We start from the raw sequence: 20,696 nt of genomic DNA, 5'->3' as shown, positions 1-20,696 counted from the left end.
TTAATCCCCGAGCAAGAAGAAAAGTTACCTTTTGGGGAGATAGACCCAGAGTTGCCGACTATTTTGAACCTTCTAAGTGCGCATACAAGCGACAACCTAATTTTATAGCTTCAAATAGAACGAGCGTAATTTTGGAGTATGACAGTAACAGCTAGTTTTGTACTCGTGGATGAATTCAGAAGAGAGACGGAAGCAGCAAAACGAAGCTAGGGATTAGCGAGTTAGAGAACGAGCAGTGCGACAAGAGGCTTGGCTATTAGAAAGGCTAGAGAGGGTCAACGCATTGCTGAATTTGGGAGTAGACGCTGTGTCTAACTCAACGGTAGAACCTCTTCAGCCTAACTTGTCAACTGGTAGAACACCATTGAAAGAAAGAGAAGCAGCTTCATATCAATGGGATCAAGTTGTCTCCAGTACTAGCAGTGTCACTGGGGAAAGAGGTAGGCAAAATAGTGAAACTAGGGAGAGTGAAGCTAATGCTACAGTCGGGAGTATTGAACTGCTCTTTGACTGGGATTTAGAGTCAAATTTTGGATTGCGTCAATTATTTAAGGAACCTCAGGAACCTCCGTGGTTTGATACTATCAACGATTTAGGGTTAGGGCTACTATTTAGAGAAACAATGGCTCGCAACCCAGTTAGATTAGCTGATTTCACGCAATTCGGGGGATTATGGGACGAAGATCCCGATGCCCATTCGCAAAGATTTGAGGTGACTTGCGTCGCCAATGAGATAATAGATGACGACCAAAAGCTTCATATCTTCCCTGCAACATTAAAAGATGAAGCAGCGAAATGGTATGGGAATTTAGATGCTCAACATAAAGGGACCTATGATGCCTTATCAAGAGCTTTTCTAGAAAAATTTAGACGACAAGGTTTTCAAGATAGATTGGCTCTTCAATTGGATTATCTGTCCCAAGGAGCAACTGAAAGTGTTGAACATTATATTGAGCGCATGGAGACAATCATTCGTAAGATGAATCCTGCTCCTGACGATCCCACGCAAAAACGTAAGTTTATTGATGGACTTAATCCTGAAGTTCATCAGCATGTTAGTTTACAACGACCAGCTACGTTGGCAGATGCTAAAACACATGCTAGATGGTGGGAAGAAGTGCAGCTTAGTCAACAACGACGGAGGGATCTATTCAAAGAATCTCGGACAGAATACCCAAGCACTTCAGGTGGGGTACCTAAGAACGTGTCTTATGTGACCGTTCCTTTAAATCCCTCAGTAACCGCAAGCTCAAACATGTCGAGTGTACCTCTGAATCCGTACACTTCAATTCCAGCCTATATGATGCAGACAGGAATGCCTTCTATGCCGCAATCTCAATCTCCTCTGGATGAAGCAAAAGTAGCAGATATTATTGCGAAATCTCTAGGAAAATTAAAGGAGGAAATTATGACTGCAGTACAAGCACCTTTGAAGGAAATTTATTCGATAACGACACAAGGATCTAGTGCTCAACAACCGTCGGGAAATTCGACTTCAAACCCACCTCGATCTAATATCTGGTGTGGTAAGTGTCATGGTTATGGCCATGTGGCTACGGAGTGTCCGACGCCTTCAAGGTTAATGCCCGATCATCCACCGTTTTGCTCTTTTTGCCACAAGACTGGTCATTTAGATACAAATTGTTGGCATAAATTAGGTCAAGAGCAACAACAAGCTCGTTCAATGCAAACGAATTACAATTACATGGATCGTAACAATAGGACTTATGAGATTGGACCACCCAATCAACCTTTTAGGCCACGAGGATTGCCCACCCAGGGTAGACCCCCAGTGCCTCGAAACAATTACAACAGTGATAGCAATCGAGGGAGAAATTCTCCTTTTAGAAGAAATAATGGAAATTTTCGTAATCCAATGGGACAAGGTGGTCAACAAAGACCTAGGGGACCAGTAATTTGTTATCGATGCCAACAAGAAGGTCACATAGCCACATATTGTCCAAATGCGCGTAAAAATCAAGACTATACTCCTCTTTGTAGGAGGTGTAGTGGTGAAGGACACTATGAAGAGAATTGTCCTAAGCGAGAGGATAATAAAATGTCTGACAAAGGGAAACAAACCTCTAACGAACCTTCAACGTCTGCTGCAAATTTAGTTGAAGTAGAAACAATAAGGAAAGATATTGGAGTTAAATCAAAATTTATACCTCGTAAGGTGACCTTTAGGGCTGATCCTATGATTGGTGTTATTACTCGGGCACAAAAGCAACAACAGAAGGAGCGAGGTTTAGAGGAAGAGAGTTCACAATTAAACGGAGCAGTGAAGGATAAGTCTAAGGACATAGATCCTAATATAGAACTACCTGAATCGGATTCTCCGCAGCATTCCTCTGACCATCCATTATTACCTGTGCCTTTAGTAAATCCTAAGATTCAAGTGGGAGTAGCTCCTTTTCCCAAAAGATTGGTTCCTCCTAAGGAAGGGAGTAAAGATTATGTAGAATCCGTAAATAAGACCTATGATCTTTGGGCTGCATTAGAAGAAATATCATTGACTATTAACCTTCGGCAATTGCTAGAAATAGCGCCTGCTTGTCGGAAACAACTTTACCATAAATTAGTTCGGCGTCGAAGGAAGAGGATTGAAATAAACGCTTCTAAAATCCGTGAAAATTCTTCCAAAGGAAAAACAACTAAGGATGTAAAAATAGTAGATTTATTTGTGGACCCAGGAGCTCCAGTTATCGATACTACTATTAATGGCCACTTGCTACATGAAGTGCAGTTAGATGGTGGCTCAGCAGTTAATTTGATGACAGAACAAGCTATGCAAGAATTAGGGTTGAAGGATCTAGAACCTACTCATATTGTTTTACGTGTGGCTGATCAAAGGAAAGTAACTCCTTTGGGGTTACTGCGGAATGTGAAATCTGTAGTAGCCGGATTAGAATTTCATGTGAACTATTTGATCGTTCGTTCGCAAACAAATATTTCATCATATTCTGTTCTGTTGGGAAGACCTTGGTTATACCAAGCAAGATGCATTCAGAACTGGTATAAAGGTTCAATTGTGATTGGTCCTCGAAATGATAGGGTTAAGATACAAGTTATTTCAAAAGGATTTTTGAAAGATTCAGGAGATGAAGCAGTTAGTGAAATGGATGAGAAATCCAACAGTGAGTTTTATGATTCAGAAATGGAGAGGACTGATCATGAAGGGCCTTATGCCTGGTTATTTAAGACACCACACCCAACAGGAGCAGAGAAAGTAGAGGTCAATATAGTACATCAGCCTCACAAGGTAGAACAGATGGGTATTGGTGAGTATGCTGTAGCGTTTTCATCTGACAATGATTCGGATAGTGATATTACTCAGTGGTTATCCACATCCGAAGATACAACCCTCGACTGCTTAATGCTTTCAGCAGAGGAAGCAAAGTATCCTGATGATTCGCTTGAAACATGTTTTCAATTATCTACAAATCAAGAAGGAAATGATCAAGAAGATGTATTTTTTGCTTACAACAGGTCGGAAGTGATTTCTATGGATGAATTAGAGGAGGAAGAAATGCCTGAGTTAATGATATCTGATGTGGCTGACATTTCAATAACCTCTTCAGAAGGTATGGGAGAAGATGATGTTACTGATAATCATAATAGTATGCTTGAGAGTAGGATTTTAGAAGCTCTTCCTTATGGGGAAAATGCTTTACCCTTTGGATTTGGACAATTGCCAGATAGAGCTAAAAGGATTTATTACTCTCAGCTAGAAGCGAAGGAAAGAGAAAGGAGAAGTAGGCATAGGTGCAAACCCTTACAAAGACCACTATCTCGTGAGGATGAGGATGATTCCGCTTCGGCTGTTAACAGGTTTTCACAGACTTCTCGTGAACATCATGATAATTACGCTAGGATTATTAGAGAATTGGAAGAGGCATTGGAAATAGAGCGGGAGGCAACGTTGACTGCTGTAAATGAAGCAATGAAGAAGATTACTGAGTTGCAAAAGGAAAAGGCAGAGTTTCAGTTTAGAGAAAGGCGATATCTAGATGAAATCTCGCTTTTAGAATTTTATTTAGAAGAAGAGAAATCTAAATTCAGTAGGGGTGAGTTACAGATGGACCAAGCGTTATCTATGGATACAAATTATTGGGAAGAACATGAAGACACTGATAGGTTTTTGGAAAAAAATAAATCTAAGAATACTTTTGAACCAGAGACTCAAGAGAAAAACCCTACAAATGTTCCCTGGTTGTGTCATTCTTTTAGGTGTTCGACCGGACTTGCACAGAAGATTTATTGCTGTTCTAGGGGACCGATAATTGGTTATCAACGAGTCCAATCTGAACCTACTAAGGTTAAATTGCACAATATGCAAGCGGTGGTGTCGCCTCATCCAAAAGAAAGAGTAATGTATTTTACTATTTATGGGGATGGGCAAGAGCCACAACTTAGATGGTTTGAACCTGCAGTACCTAGAAATTTTGTGGAACTGAAACAAGTTATACATTATTTGGGCTGTCGAATTCAGGGCGAGGAGGATGAGAATCTACATTCATTAATTCTCAAGCTTAAAGATAATCAATGGTTTTGGAGTTTAGATGATCAGGAATGTCTAGAAAAGAATAACGACATTTTACGTCGATATCGTCGTAGGTTACATGCTCAATATCCATGTACTTCAGAGCAGATACCTAGCGTAATTGACTCTATAAGAACCTCATTTACCATGAAATCTCGTAAAAATGTAAATGTCAATAATGGCGATTTAGATAAATACGGGAAGAGATATACTGAAAAATCCTTTCCTGAGTTAGTAAATGTCTATGGAGTAGAAGTTGATGGTGTTACGCGAGATAACCTGGCTATTATTCCTTATAGGGCTTTACCCTTAGTAAATTCTGTGAATGTGGGAGAAGAAGCACCGGAATCAAGTACTAAGAATAACCTGCTTGGAAATGTATTGATGCAGATATCCGAAGATGTGCCCATAATTAAGCCACGAAGAATAGACTCTCTATTTATTGAAGAGCCTGAAATTGAAGTAGTTAAGCTTAAAATGGCAGAAGGAAAATATTTAAATTTAGGAGACCAGTTGGAATCGCCATATCGTGAAAGATTCGAAGAAGTCCTACGATTGCATGTTGACGCTTTTGCTTGGTCATATAGGGACCTTAAGGGTATCAAAGCTGAATTATGTCAGCATTTTATTGATCTAGAACCAGGCACAAAACCTGTGTGTCAACGTCAACGACGAACAAACCCTGTGTATGCAGAGTTAGTGAAAGCTGAAATTACTAAGCTTTTAGATGCTGGATTCATTTATCCTGTTGCATACAGTGAATGGGTATCTCCTATTGTTGTAGTACCCAAGAAGAATAGTAAGAAGATTCGCATTTGTGTCGATTATAGAAAGCTGAATAGCAAAACACGTAAAGATCATTTTCCTTTGCCATTTACTGATCAGGTACTTGATAAGGTTGCTGGTCATGAGCTGTATTCTTTCATGGATGGATTTAGCGGTTACAACCAAGTACTAATTCATCCTGAAGATCAATCCAAAACTACATTTACTACTGAATGGGGTACATTTGCTTATAGAGTAATGCCTTTTGGTTTGTGCAATGCACCCGCAACATTTCAGAGAGTTATGATTTCAGCTTATCAAGATTTTCTACGTCAATGGATGGAAGTTTTCTTAGATGACTTTTGTGTCTATGGTACGGCAAAAGAAATGCCTGAGTTACTAACGCAAGTATTTGAACGTAGTGATGAAGTAGGTATATCCTTGAATCCTGATAAATGTGTTTTTGGAGTACCAAAAGGAACCTTATTGGGGCATATCGTTTCTAAAGAAGGTATTGCCATGGATCCAGCTAAAATTATTAAGATTTCTGCACTTCCACCTCCAACAAATCTTAAGCAATTGCGTGGATTTTTAGGACATCTAAATTGTTATCGGAGATTTATTTCCGATTTTGCAAAGGTGGCATCACCTTTGACAAATCTACTACGAAAGGATACTCCTTTTATTTGGGATGGTGTTTGCCAGAAAGCATTTGAATTTCTTAAACATAAGTTAATTGAAGGACCAGTACTCGCACCCCCAGATTGGACAAAAGAATTCCATATTCATGCTGATGCATCTATGTATGCTGTAGGAGCTGTTTTGTGCCAAGCAGATGATAATAAGGTGGATCATCCAATTTATTATGCGAGTCGAAATTTAAGTGATGCAGAAAGGAATTATACCACCACTGAGAAAGAATGCCTATCAATGGTATTTGCGGTGGAGAAATTTCGTCATTATTTATTAGGGAATAAGTTTACTATATATGTTGATCATGAGGCGTTAAAGTATTTGCTTAATAAAGCAGAACTTTCAGGACGTGTGATTCGTTGGATGTTGTTATTCCAAGAGTTTGATTTTCAAATAGTTACTCGTCCTGGTAGAGCTCATGTGCTAGCAGATCATCTATCACGATTATTAACATCAGACAAGGAGGAAGGTGTGGAAGATGATTTGCCGGATGCATCACTTTTTACTGTGGAGACACAAGTTCCATGGTATGCTGATATTGCGAATTTTCTTAGTACTGCTCGATATCCACCTGGTGCTGATAAGCGCAGGAAACGTCAAATATTAATGCAATCACGCTCCTACGGACTATTAGGGGGTTACCTTTATAAATTTTTTCCACGCGAAGGTATCTATCGACGTTGTGTAAGGGAAGATGAAGTATCAGTGGTTCTTAAGGCATTGCATGATGAGCCGTGTGGTGGCCATTTTGCCGGTGAATTGACTGCAAGGAAAGTTCTATTAGCTGGTTATTGGTGGCCTACTCTATTTAAAGATACTTATTATTATTGTCGCAAATGCGATGTATGTCAAAGGGCTGGTCGTCCTTCTAAGAGTTTTGCTACGCCTTTGACACCTATATTGGCATTAGCACCTTTTGAGAAATGGGGAATTGATTTTGTGGGCCCAATTGATCCGCCTACTAGATATCGATCGAATCGTTATATCTTAGTCTGTACTGACTATATTACAAAGTGGGTGGAAGCGAAAGCGCTTAAAACGGATAAAGCCATTGATGTGGCTAAGTTTATGTATGAGAATATTATTACACGTTTTGGTTGCCCACTGGAATTAGTAAGTGACCGAGGTTCCCATTTCTTGAATGGTCTTATCAGTGAGTTAATGGAAATCTATAAAATTAAACATCGCAAATCAACACCTTATTATCCCAGAGCTAACGGTCAGGTTGAAGTAACCAATCGCATTATATGTGGGATTTTAACTAAAACGGTTGCTTCCCACAGGCGAGATTGGGATGAACGTTTATATGAAGCGTTATGGGCTTATAGAACTACTTATAAGGTGACAGTGCAAAATACACCTTTCAATTTAGTTTATGGCACTAATGCTATATTCCCTATTGAGCAAGAGTTGCCCACTTTACGAGTAGCTCTATCATTACGATTAGGTGAGGTTGAATCTTTGAAACAACGGATTTTACAATTGGTAAAGTTGGATGAGGAAAGATTATTAGCCCTGCAAAGTCTAGAAGCAATGCAAAAACGTCGTAAAGCATGGCACGACCAGAATATTAAAGTACGGGAGTTTAAAGAAGGCGATTTAGTTTTACTTTATGACAGTCGTTATTATAAATTTCCTGGGAAGCTTAAAATTCGTTGGTTGGGACCTTTTAAGGTGATTAATGTTTATGATAATGATTCTCTTGATGTGCAGGATATTAATGCTGAAAATAAGATATTTAGGGTTAATGGTCTGCGCCTTAAACATTTTGTGACTTAGGCTAGCTAGGTATAGTTAGGTTAGTAGTTAAAATAATATTTTGTCTAATCCACTCTTGGATGTCTTTTCTTTCTTGGGGGGGTTTTTAAATGGGATGCAGGTATGGCTTTTTTGTGGATGGATGCGCTTTACCCTCGTATTGATGCCGATAGTACTGATCCTGTTCATGCTGGACCTTACGATATTCCGCGTTTTCAGACGCATGACAGGTTTTTATATGCACCGAGAGGGGAGGCCTGTTGTGGTTCTTCCTTTGTGATTATTTTTTGTTTACAGTATCATCCACCTTTTGGTTGTAGGTCTTGTCAGCGGCATTTATTTGTGCGTGCTCAGCTCTTGTGTTGGCAGTGTCGCACATACTTTCGACGCTATGGTACCACTGCCATGCAGGAAATGATTGGTTATACCTACCAGCGTCATGATTATAATAGTGTTTTTTCTCCTGAGCGCGGCGCTGGTCAGTCTAGGGTAGGCCGAGAGCAAGTAGAATTTGCGAGATATCGTTCCACTGTCTACCGCCTTACTCCATCTTACCATGATTTACAGACTAGTGTTCCCTGCCCATGTTGGGATTATATTTGTTGGTACATGGATGCGACCGAGGGGCATTCCTTAGATGCTTTACCAGTGGCCCCTATGCCCTACTATGATGATGCAGCTTCGGCTTCGCTCCATGATGTGATGGAGGTTCTTAGCGATGCACCTGATAGCGGATCTGTGACTTCTGATATGTCTACGCTAGAGGCTATTCTTGAGCATCCTATAGATGATAGTTTAGTTAATAGGTTTGACTTAGATGGAGTTGATGATTTTGGATTAGGATTATTGTTTTCACTAGAAGATCTCAGAGACTTTGAAGATTTTAGTCTAGATATTTTGTTTTCTTAGTCTTTTATGTTTTTTTCTTTTATTCTATATTTAAAAAAAAAAAACAAACAAACAAACAACCAAACAAACAAACATATATATATCGTTTAAAAAAAACATACAATGCTTTGAGTTATTGATATCCTGTAGGTTTTCATGCACTTTAGTTTTATTTTCCACGTAGTTAGGTAGTTAGTTGTACGCACGGTCAGGATATTCCTTTCAGTGCTGGAGTTTGGGATATTTAAGTTAGTAAGATGGACAGTTCTATATGTAAGAATGGTTATCAAGTGGAGAAATATACTGCTTCTTAAACAACCAAGCAGTGGGAGCGTTATAACAGTCTAGTTGATCGAAATTGTGACATGAGTATTTGACAATTCTTTGGTACATGAAGAAGTTTTATTATTTATCTAACCCTTTAACATTGTACTGGCTAGTGTATGTTTCATGTGCAGATTTGACTATGATTTTGCGTTACACACTGTTGTTTGTTTCTGACTAATTCTTGGAGTTGCAATATCCACGAACATACAAGGTTGTTTCATACCTAAACTTTTTATTTCATATTCATTTTGAAAAATACATGAATAAAAAAATTGATGGAATGAAATTAGAGATGTCGAAGGAAAAAAAAAAAACATTTAAGTAAATTACAGAGGAATTATAAATAAATATTTTAAACAAATATGAATGATATATATACACAATTCTCTATATGAAGTCCACTCACATGGGATGGGACTTAGCATTAGGGAGTGATTAAAAAAGGGGGTGACATGTGTGCATAACATAGTGAATTTCATTGTATGGGTGTCCGATTAGGAATCCTATAGAGTTTTCCCCTATCTTTTGGTCGCTTTTCTAGCGATAAGTGGGATAGCTGAATAACAAGGTTCTCTCCACGAAATTTTGACTAGGAGTAGTGTGGAAGAAAGATGCTGAGCTGGTGAGTATTCTTTGCTTATCATTTGCCTAGGCAGAGTGACTAGTATTATGCGTTAGATTAGATTCCTCGAGCAAAGTTGTTGAGCTGAAATGTTTGACCGTTCAATTAAGTGATGTCTTCTTAGCTTCTTAGTTGATCCTTTAAAAAAAAAAAAACAAACAAAACAATCCTTAAAATCCAATCCCAATATTAAAAGTTTGGAAGAGTCTATATATTTATTCTTTTAAAGAAAGAAAGAAAGAAGAAAAAGAAACAAGAAAAAAAAAAACACCCTGAGACTGCAGGGTTTGAAAAAAAACCAAAAGAAGATAACCATCGCCTCTGAGGTCCTGGTAGGCTGTAGGGATTTCCTTGACGGGTGCCCTGTGTCCGATGCCTTGTATCTCTTTGGGGTGGGACCTTTTGGGAAAGAGAATCAATGTATATACTCTTTTGACATTTTTAAAAAAAACATTAAAACATAAACTTAAAAGAAGAGCCTTGGACACTTAGAAGTTATGAACCATTGGCTGGTTGTTCTAGTAGAACATGAATGGTTAGCAGCTAAACCCTAGGAGTCCTATTTAGTGTTGTAGTATTAGTTTACCTTGTTTGGGTTCTTTGTTAAGTAACGACCTTATCAGTGATGCTATTTCAGAAGCAATATTTTTAGTAGGATAGTAGTGTGGCAATTTATTGCCTAGAGGGATTATTGTTGTTTAGCGGCTCTAGACAGTTTCCTAGTTGTTATATTCTATGCAATGGATGAAGCTCTGTTATGCATTTCAGTGTAGAGAGTGAGTAAGGGAGAATGTTAGTTTGCACAAGTTTTTACATCTTTTCATTGAAACATTTATATTGTTTGCACTTTAATATGACACAAATAAGTATTTTTTCTACTTTTCCAGTGTCTACTAGTGTCCGTGTGCGGTTTTGCAGATCATGTAGCTGTGCTCGCGAGGACGCTTCGCAATTAAGTGGAGGAGAGTATATTTTTCTTTCAAAGTTGCGTAGCAATGTTCGTGGTAGCAGTGTTGGTGATGCTGGATGTTCGTGATGTAGCTGTGCTCGCGAGGGCGCTTCGCATTTCAGTGGGGGAGGAATGACAACACCTAAAACATGCCATTTATTGCAACAATTTTTTGGCAAAACTGTATACAATTGACACCTTATTACTAAATTTTTACATGAATTCAATGCAGATGCGGTGTTCGTTGTCGCTGTCTTTGGAGACCGTGTCCTTGCAGTCTAGCTAGGAGATGTGGTACAAGGAAGTTCTTGTACGGAAGGAAGGTGGAGTTTTAGACAAAATTTGATAGGTTTACTTAGTGAATCTCAGCTATGACTATTTAAAATTTTACTGTAGGGATTATTACTACTTAGAGGAGATAAGACCTTGTTATAAATTAGGAGTTTTCGGGGGAATTTTAGACTTGACAAGGTCTTGACAAGTTGATAGGATATCTTAGTATTAATCTCAATATGGAGGATTTCATTAGTTATGCTACCTCCTACCTCCTAAGGATTAAATTCTTTATGAAAAATACATAGCATTATGATTGTGATTATTGTCTACAGTAATACTGTAGTGATGATGAAGGGGTGATCATTAAATCATTGATGAAAGATTTCTTTGGGGAGGTGTTGAATATCAAATTCAAGAGGATGACTTTTGCAAGGACGAAGTAATTCAAAAGGGACTGCTCTGCTACTAGGCAATTCCCTATGGAGGCCAACATGGGTGTTATCAAGGTAATTTGTAAATCACCCATGTGCGTCAAGGTAACCATTAGCAGCCTTTGACCATATTGAATATGTCTTATAAGCTTTTTGTCAAGGCTTTGGCACTCAAAATTAAGTGATTACTAGCTTAAGTCATCCACCCCGAGCATTATGGCTTCATTTTCTTTATCAGAAGATAGAAAATGCCATCCCTAGCCTTGCAACAGCTATTGACTAAGAAATGATTGGTGGACAGGACTACCTCTTAGTGAATGGATTTTGAAAAGGCATGTAATCACATTCCTTAGGATTTCATCTGCATTTACCTCGAAGCAATGGTCTTGGGAAGGAAGTTCTCTAGGATGATTATGATACGATCGTGACTATTCCAAATTGTCAATTCTCATATGTTTTATAGGATTGTGACCTCCAAATGCGAAACCACCTAGGAATTGAATCTGTCACCAAAGAGGTCTCTGTGAAGCTGCGCCAAGGGTACAAAGAGGTGGAAAGGCTGGAAAGGGAGGTTTTGGGATCAATTGAATTGGAATATGCGCGTCATCAACAAATGGGTGATCTAACAAGTCTGAGGGAACATATATGCCGTCTTCTTTCATCCAAGCTGCAAATGTGCAATGAGGCGAAGAAAAAAATACGGACTTCAGACCTAGTGATTTGATTCCTAACAGAAAAATGACGAGTATTGAGCAAGAATCACAAACGAGAGCTGAAATAAAACAAGGAACAAATTATGAGGCAGTGTAGCAATACATCATCTCTCTCTGATTTGAGACATATTCAAAATTAGGAAAAAAAAAAAGAAAACGGTTATGAAGGGAAGGAGGAAGGAGAGAGCGTGAGAGAGAAAGAAGGACGCACAACAGTGCATGTCGCGAAGGAGGCACGCCCTTTCATGATCGATGCCATTGGAATGCCAATCTATGCAGCATGCGCATGCAATTACGCCACAGGCGGTCTGGCACCCGATCACTGGATAAAATGCGTAGATGGACGACGACGTTGCATAAAATCCATGGCATGCGATGACAGAATTACGAAGGCGATTAATGGCAGGAGTTTGCAGCGCCTGCGAAAACGTTTGATCCAGATGCATTAAGTGAGCTGTACTGCTGGATCGAGAGCAAATATAAATAGGAGCGAACCTCTAGTTCATGTTATGTGCTATAAGAATTGATCCACCACGAATAGCGGCGGCGGCCAGCAGATGATCTTAGGGGCGATCTTCTTGGCCAGCATGGAGAGGAGATGGATCGGAGAGTAAGGAGGTGTCTACCTTCACCATAGATTGTGGAAAGCCTGTTACGGACAAGTATAGAGAGGAGGAGGACATGGCACGTCCAATAGCAGCCGGGACAAAGAAGGGCGCACGGGAAGAGGAAAGAAGGCGCCATCTTGAGAGAAGAGAGAGGGCCGTTGCTGCGATGGGGGAATGAAGTTGAAGGGGGCCAATCAAGATCATCATCGCCATCAATTTGATTATCTCCATGATCAGCATCGCAATCATCTGGTCAATCAAGATCATCGCCATGAAGAAGATCATCCTCTCCGTGATCATGATAATCAAATCAAAATTATTTTCTTGATCATTTCTTCCACCGCAATTACCATTGCCATATTTTCCGATCCAATTTGTCACCATTCTCTCCATTTCAATGTCATCATGGCGGCCATTCGTGGAGAAACGACAGAGAAAGAGATAAAATATTTAAGCTTTCCTAAACCTTTACTTAAAAGGTTGATTAAAAGAATCTCTCCAAGGCCTAGTCCATACGCGCAAGGGAGGGGAGTTACTTTTGGCAAAGTGCGGTGTTAAGTTCTAATGAAGGAAGCAAAGAAATATTTCTGAGTGAAATATTTGGTAAATCAATATTCCTTGGCTGGATTGCAAGAGGACGTGGACCCCAAAGACGCAATCACGACCCGCAGGTTTTACAAGTAAGTGTCTAACTGGTTTATTTAAAATAAATGATATGGCATGAAAATTTCTTTAGTTTAATATTTTTAAAACATGTCTTTAAACCTGTTTTCTTATGCTACATGGTTGTTTGCATTTATCTGAACTGGTTTTTATTTATTAAAAATAAAAAATAGTTGAAAACACTAAAAAATGACTCAAAATGATCATAAATAAAATATTATAAAAGTAATGACTGAAAATTTATAAGTTTTGATATTTTTCCTATAAATCTTATGAGTCAGGGAATTTACTGAATTTCTATCAAGATTTTTAAAGATGCTTTGTTATATTTAAAAATTAGAAAAGAGTTATTTTAAGGAAAAGGCATAGTTTTCCTTTATGTAAACTGTGTTATTTATTGATATAAACTATGGATTCTTAGTGAAGTATTACAAACAAAATCTTTGATTTGTTAGTGCATTTATGTTGTAAGGGTTAAAGAAAAGAAATAATGATTTAATAATATTTTACTCAAGAAATGCTCGTATAAAGATATAGTGCTTTGGTTTTGAAGGGAGAGATTACACACGGTGTGGACATTTGGGAAACATGGGAAATTTCAAATAAAAAGTTTGACAACACTTTATAATGATTTATAATGTTAGGTTGCAGTTATAAAATTTAGTTTAAATTAAAACCAAAATAAAATCAAACAATTTAATGATTGGATGGCATGAGAAAAAGTCTCAGCATCTATATTAAATTTTTTACATATTATTCATTTTACAATCAACTTCTTAAATATATTGAGTGGAGGGCTACTAGGACTCATTGATAAATTAAAGGGTGTTATGGGAATTTAAAATAAATTATGAATGTGAACCATAAGAGTATGAAAGAACTTGTTTTATTCTGGTTGATGTTTAATAATTGAAAAGAAGGAAAGGACGTTATATTTGCAAAATGAATTAAGTATTTAAAAACTAATAAGCAACGACGAAATTAATATACGGAGTGGGAAATGTCTACCAAGGGAGATTAAAATTTAGGGGTTTATGGTACTTCAGATAATTTGATTTGAATGTTTGTTTAAAATTAAACAAATAAAAAGAATTAATTTTAATCAGGTGGAGAGAAACATAAAAAGGAATTTTAAATGGAGATATACAAATAGATCTAAGAGATCTATATCCTTGAAACAACCTTTCCAAAGTCAAACATTAAAAACATTTCCTGGATAAACCGCCACTAGCATGGCAGGAGAACATTATGAGGAGCTGCCTCTGAGAGATGAGGAGAAACCATAGTTATCTTAGGTTTAGCAATTTAGTGCCCAGTATAATTTATTGAAGTTTAGAATCTCTGCAGTTGGACTACTACAAACAAAATTATAGATTTTAGGGAAGGCTAAGTTGAGTCGAATTAAAACAATTAGTGCAATAATCACTTGTTTAGTGCAACAACTCTTTGGAGTTGGCTTGTTAACCTGGGTAAAAGTGGCTTGGTCTTTGGCCAGTCAATTGTCTTGTAGCAATATGCATGGTGGAGTGAGGCAAATGCAACAATATGGAGAAGATACTCTAGGATTTATTCCTCGAAGTCATTACACAAGAAATCATTGGGCTAGAGCTACCACTGAAACGGTAGTGAAAATAGGGGAGCGTGAGATTCCTTGTGTTGCTTTACTTGACCATGGGTCTAAGATAAATGTCATTGAGCATGGATTGTATGAAAATGGTGCATGGCCTGTAGACACTGATCATGGTTCGCAAATGAGGGCTGCAAATAATTCTTTAGGGGAGCTCTATGCTGCATGTCCTAATGTAAAAGTGACAATTGGTGATGTACAGGAAGAGCAACACTTCTTTGTGCAAGATAATTCCTCATATGCAGTGATTTTGGGACAGCCCTATATTACAGGAGTGTGTATGGAAACAAAGGTACTTGATGATGGTTCTGCTTATACAAGAGTTAGAAGCAAAGATGGGAGGAAGGCAGTCCAATTTCTTATTGTTTGTGTTAATCATCCTAAAAATCGTGATATGCTTCGAGAGTCTCGTTTGGTTCCAAATGCAAGGGAATTCAAAGACATGGATTTTCATTAAGCACTGATGTAATGCGGGGCTACAGTAGCACTGTTAAGAGGGTGTACTCACCTCTTGATGAAATGAAGCATGTGTTTACTATTGGTAATTCTCAGTTTACAGCAAACAGTTCATGTTGGTTTAAGCCTATGGAAGCAGCATATCTATGAAATGGGCTATTAAGAAACTGAGATCATTGGGGCTGTTAGCTGAAAATGATGGCATTTCAGGCATCTTTTATGGACTGAATATTAATAACACTATGGCTGAAATTTCAACAACTATACATGCAGAAAATGAGGCTGAAAACAGAGTGTTGTCAGTATGTTCTTTGGATATGTATGATGTTATAGCATTGTTTGCTCAGCAGGAAGGATTACAATGGGCTGAAGCACTTGTGGAGACAAAGTACAAAATAGTTGATAAAAAGGTGAAACCAATTGCTTTGCCCCTTCCACCAGAGAGTAAGGTTTGTATGAAAAAGTGTCAAGACAGCCAAGCTTACAAGATCCTAAAGATATAGGTCATTAGTTTACATATGAAATATTTTAGGAATTGAAAGTTAGTGCAAAAGGGTTTCTTTTTCCCTGCTGAGAGAAATTGTTTTATGCAGATGTTGGCTAGACATGGGAAGACATTTACATTTCAACCAAGTGACATAGGTTGTGTGGATCCAAATGTTGTCTCTCCTATGTTCATATTTACTATGCCACATGTACCATGGAACTTGAGGCCTATTCCAGTGCCTAAAGCTTACTTGCCAAAGCTGATGGATTTGCTAAATGAAAAGATTCGCATGAAGATCTTGGAGCCTTCTTCAACCCCGTACTCAAATCATTGGTTTACTATGCCCAAAAAGAATGGGGCTTTGGGATTTATTCAAGACATGCAATTGGTCAATAAAGTGACCATAAGAAATGTGGGTGCAGGTCCTATGGTTGATGAATCTGCAGAGGCTTTTGTAGGCAGAGCAATCTATTCTTTGGGTGATCTTTACTCAAGGTATGATCAATTTTAGATTGTAATCGAAAGCAAGGATATCACAACCATGAAGACTCCTTTGGGGTTAGTACGGATGTGTACTCTCCCACAGGGTGCAACAAACTTAGTGGCACACATGAAAAATGCTATGAATAGGATACTCAGGGATTTTATACCACACTTGACTATGCCCTTCTTGGATGATCTAATCAAAGGCTGTGCAGTGGATGAAAAGAATGAAGAGATGGATGCTGATGGATGCAGATAGTTTGTTGCAGATCATATTGTGGATTGTGAGAGGATTTTGACACATCTAGAAGAGGTGCATTTAACTCTTTCTGGACAAAAGTTTGTCTTTGGAGTTGAAGAGGTTCTACTTGTTGGGCATATGTGTGGGCCTTATGGGCAAAGGCCATCATCAATTAAAATAGATGGGATTGATAGAATGCAAGATGTATGCACAAATGTATCACAGGTACGTAGATTCTTGGGTGCATGTGTGTTCTATTTGATATGGATTCCTCACTTTGCACATGTAGCTGATGCTCTTTATCAGCTTCTAAGGAAAAATCAGAAACTTCATTGGGAAAGGAAGCATAAAAAAGCAATGAAGAAATTGGAGCGCTCACACAAGGCATGGGGGGAGATTGCACCCAATTGGTCTCTTGTTCATGTCGTGCATGCTTTCTACCTTGAGTTTTGTGGAAAAAATTAGAGTTCTTTTGTTCTTGGGGACCTTCCGATGCTCACTACGCGAGCATACAACATCCGATCTGTGCACCAGTGGTATCAGAGCGAAACTGAGATTGAGAGCTTCCAATCGCTACCCATCTTGCGCGAAGGAGGAGCTCTTGGAACGATCGAGCTCTAAAGTCAATCTCATTGCGAATGGTCAATATGGATGGATTCCTGGCAGTCAAGAACCTCTGTCTATAGCCTCTGATCGCAAAGGACTGGCCTGAGGAGGTGGAGGACCACGTCAACATCTCCTTCTATCAAGTCATTTTTTCTCAGATATCACAGATAAGCTTGATAACCATCCAAGCTTAAGCTTAAGTAAGTTTAAAAGCTTACTTAAGAGCTCAAAGGCAACAAATTTGACGATTTCGTAATTCGACATCAACTGATCTGAGTCGCGCCGGAAAAATCGCCCCCCCTAAAATTCGACGTCGTTTGACAGATTAAGCTTCAAGCTTAATCACTCAAGTTCAAAGTCATACAAATCTTCAAAGTTGATCAAGTTCCATAAGTTCTGCAACTCCGCAAGTCAATTAAGTCATCAGAAGTCAAAACTCACTTATGCCAAAAACTCCCATAAGGAATGTTCCTGCGCAGAAGCATTGAACTGCAAAGTTGTTCCTTGGAAGACTCTGTTCACATATGCAAACTTGCTAAACCAGTTTCAGCACACGCAGAAGGTCATACGCAGATTTTACAAAGATTTCAAATCCCGTAACTGCAAAAGTCGAAGACCATGGAAGCCAAACAAAAATCTATAAGCCTTGTACACCCGACTTTGAGCTACGCTCATCCCGCTAATTGGATTTTGAGAGTGTGAGGTCTTTTGAATTTTTACAGGATGACGGAACAAAATATGGATGATTTAATGGCTGAAGGCGATGTTCCTGAACCTACGATGGAACAAAAATTGGATTTAATTATGATGCAGTTGGACGAAGAACGAAGAGCCCGGCAAGCCTTGCAAGTTCAATTGGCCAATCTACAAAGATCGACTACCGACAAAGATGGACCACAACCTGAAGATCTTATCCAACGAACCATTGATGTGACTCTCGAAGCTCAATCCATCCGCAAAGAAACAAAGATAAGTAAAAGAAATTTCAAATTCTGTACTTTCAATGGTACTCAAGATAGAAAGACTGTTCTTGCATTCATCAGTCAGTTTGATGATTACTTTCATGAAGAGACATACGCTGAAAAAGATAAAATCAAGTGTGTCATTAATCATTTAGTGGATAGAGCATCTCTCTGGTGGATTGTGGTTTGTAAGAGCATAGATTGTCCCACTATCTGGGAGAGTTTCAAAAAGAAGTTTATGCAGAATTTCCTTCCTCCACAATTCCATGAAAAAGCCATAAAGCAATGGGACCTTCTTCAGCAAAGAGATCGTGAGCCTATTTCTCAGTACATCGAACGCTTTTGGAATGCCTTACTCCAACTACGCATGCTTGAAGACGTACCTGAAGTGACTCACAAGCGCAAGTATATGTCTGGATTACTTGGGCATTACTACGTTGAAGTCAATATGTTCAAGCCTGCAACTCTTGAAGATGCAATTTCTTTAGCTCATGACACTGAAGACAAGCTTCGAGGAAGAGACAAGCATCCACAACAATTTCAAGCAAATGGTAACTATGTTTCTAAGCAATTCAATTCAAATTTTAGAAGATTCAATCAAGGTCAATTTTCTTCATCATCTTTTCGTAAGTCTTAGACAAAACCACCTTCTTTGTCATCGAATACCAATCAAAACCCTAATCCATCCTCAGTCAAATCTTAATATTCCTAGACTTTCTGCCATTGCAAATAATGTATCTAAAGCCAAACCTATAGTGTGTTACAAATGCCATCAACCTGGACATTTAGCAGCCAATTTTCAATCGAAGAAGCCACCTGTCCATATCAACTATCTTGGAGCAATGGAAGATGAAGAACATGAGAAAATGCCTGACTTTATGGAAGATGAGGATGACGTTACTACTCCTTTGGATACTTTACCAGGTATGTCAACTCCACATTCTTTGTTGACAATGAAATGTTTAGTGCGTGGAAAAGAAAAGATTATTTTTCAATGATGATGGTAGTACACATATTTTATTTCTACAAAGTTAGTGAAAGAATTGAAATTATAAATTGTTCCTACGCATTATCACATTAAAGCAGCATTCTTAGGCACAAGGTATAATGGAACTCAAGAGGTGCAAGATTTAGAAATTCAAATTGGTGAATATACTGAAAGAAGGAATTTTCTAGTTGTACCATTACAGTCCAGTGATATTATCCTAGGTATGCCTTGGCGTCATCAGCATAATCCCGACATAGATTATTCCATGCATTCAATTAAAATTCATTTTTACGGAAAACACATTACACTGTATGGTATGCACGCATCCAATAATTTTCCACTGCTTACTCATACTCAAGCTAAACGTGCATTACGCAATACAAAATAGATTTAATTCCTGGTACACAACCACCCTGTAAAGCACCATATAGGCATAACCAGATTGAATAGAAAGAAATTCAAAATCAAGTTGAGGAATTATTAAACAAAGGATTAATTAGACCTAGTAGTTCTCCATTTGGTGCACCTATTTTGTTGGTAAAGAATAAGAATAATACTTATCGTATGTGCATTGATTATCATGCCCTAAATAAAATTACTGTAAAGAATAGATATCCAATTCCTAGGGTAGATGATCTTATGGATAAACTACAAGGTTCTGCCATATTTAGTAAAATAGATCTTAAATTTGGTTATCATCATGTGAGATTAGATAAATCTGATATATTTAAGACTACATTTAGAACACAATTTGGTCATTATGAATTTCTAGTGATGCTTTTTGGATTGACTAACGCACCTGCTACATTTAGTAGAATGATGAATCACATTTTTTTGAAATATCAGCATTGTGTTATAGTATTCTTTAATGATATCTTGGTATTCAGTAAAAATGAGAAAGAGCATTATGAACATCTGTCTTGGGTTTTCAAGTTGTTGAAAGAGAATCAATTGTATGCTAATTCGGAAAAGAGTGAGTTCTTTGAAACAGAAATTGAGTATCTAGATCATATTGTATCATCAGAAGGTTTTAAGGTTGACCCTAAGAAGATAGAAGCAATATTAAACTGGCCTATACCCAAAAATGTGCGTGAGTTACGTTCTTTTCTTGGCCTTGCTAGCTTTTACAGGAAGTTTATGCGAAATTTTTCATTACTTGCTTTGCCTTTGACTAAACTTTTAAAGAAAGGTATTGTTTATCATTGGTCTGATAATCAACAGAAATCTTTTGGTTTATTGAAACATGCATTAACCCATGCTCCTGTATTACAATTACCGGATTTTAGTAGACCATTATTTTTAGTAGTTACTGATGCTAGCAGATCTGAGATAGGAGCCGTACTTATGCAAGATAATCATCCCATAGCCTATTCTAGCTGTAAACTGAAACCATATGAACTTAAATATTCCACATATGATAAAGAATTGTTAGCTGTTGTACAAGCTTTAAGACAATGGAAACATTACTTAATGGTTTTTGAATTTATGATTAAGATTAACCAACAAAGTATTAGACATCTCCTTAGTCAACCCCAAATATCTGACCGACATATCAAATGGGTAGCTTTCATTCAGAGTTTTCATCCCCTTATCCAATATCAACTAGGAAA

This window comes from Lygodium microphyllum, chromosome 27 (genome assembly GCF_053477565.2).
Source record: "Lygodium microphyllum isolate KBCC chromosome 27, Lygodium_microphyllum_v1.1.10, whole genome shotgun sequence".
In the NCBI taxonomy this organism is placed as follows: domain Eukaryota; kingdom Viridiplantae; phylum Streptophyta; class Polypodiopsida; order Schizaeales; family Lygodiaceae; genus Lygodium; species Lygodium microphyllum.
Note: the sequence above shows the minus strand (reverse complement) of the source record.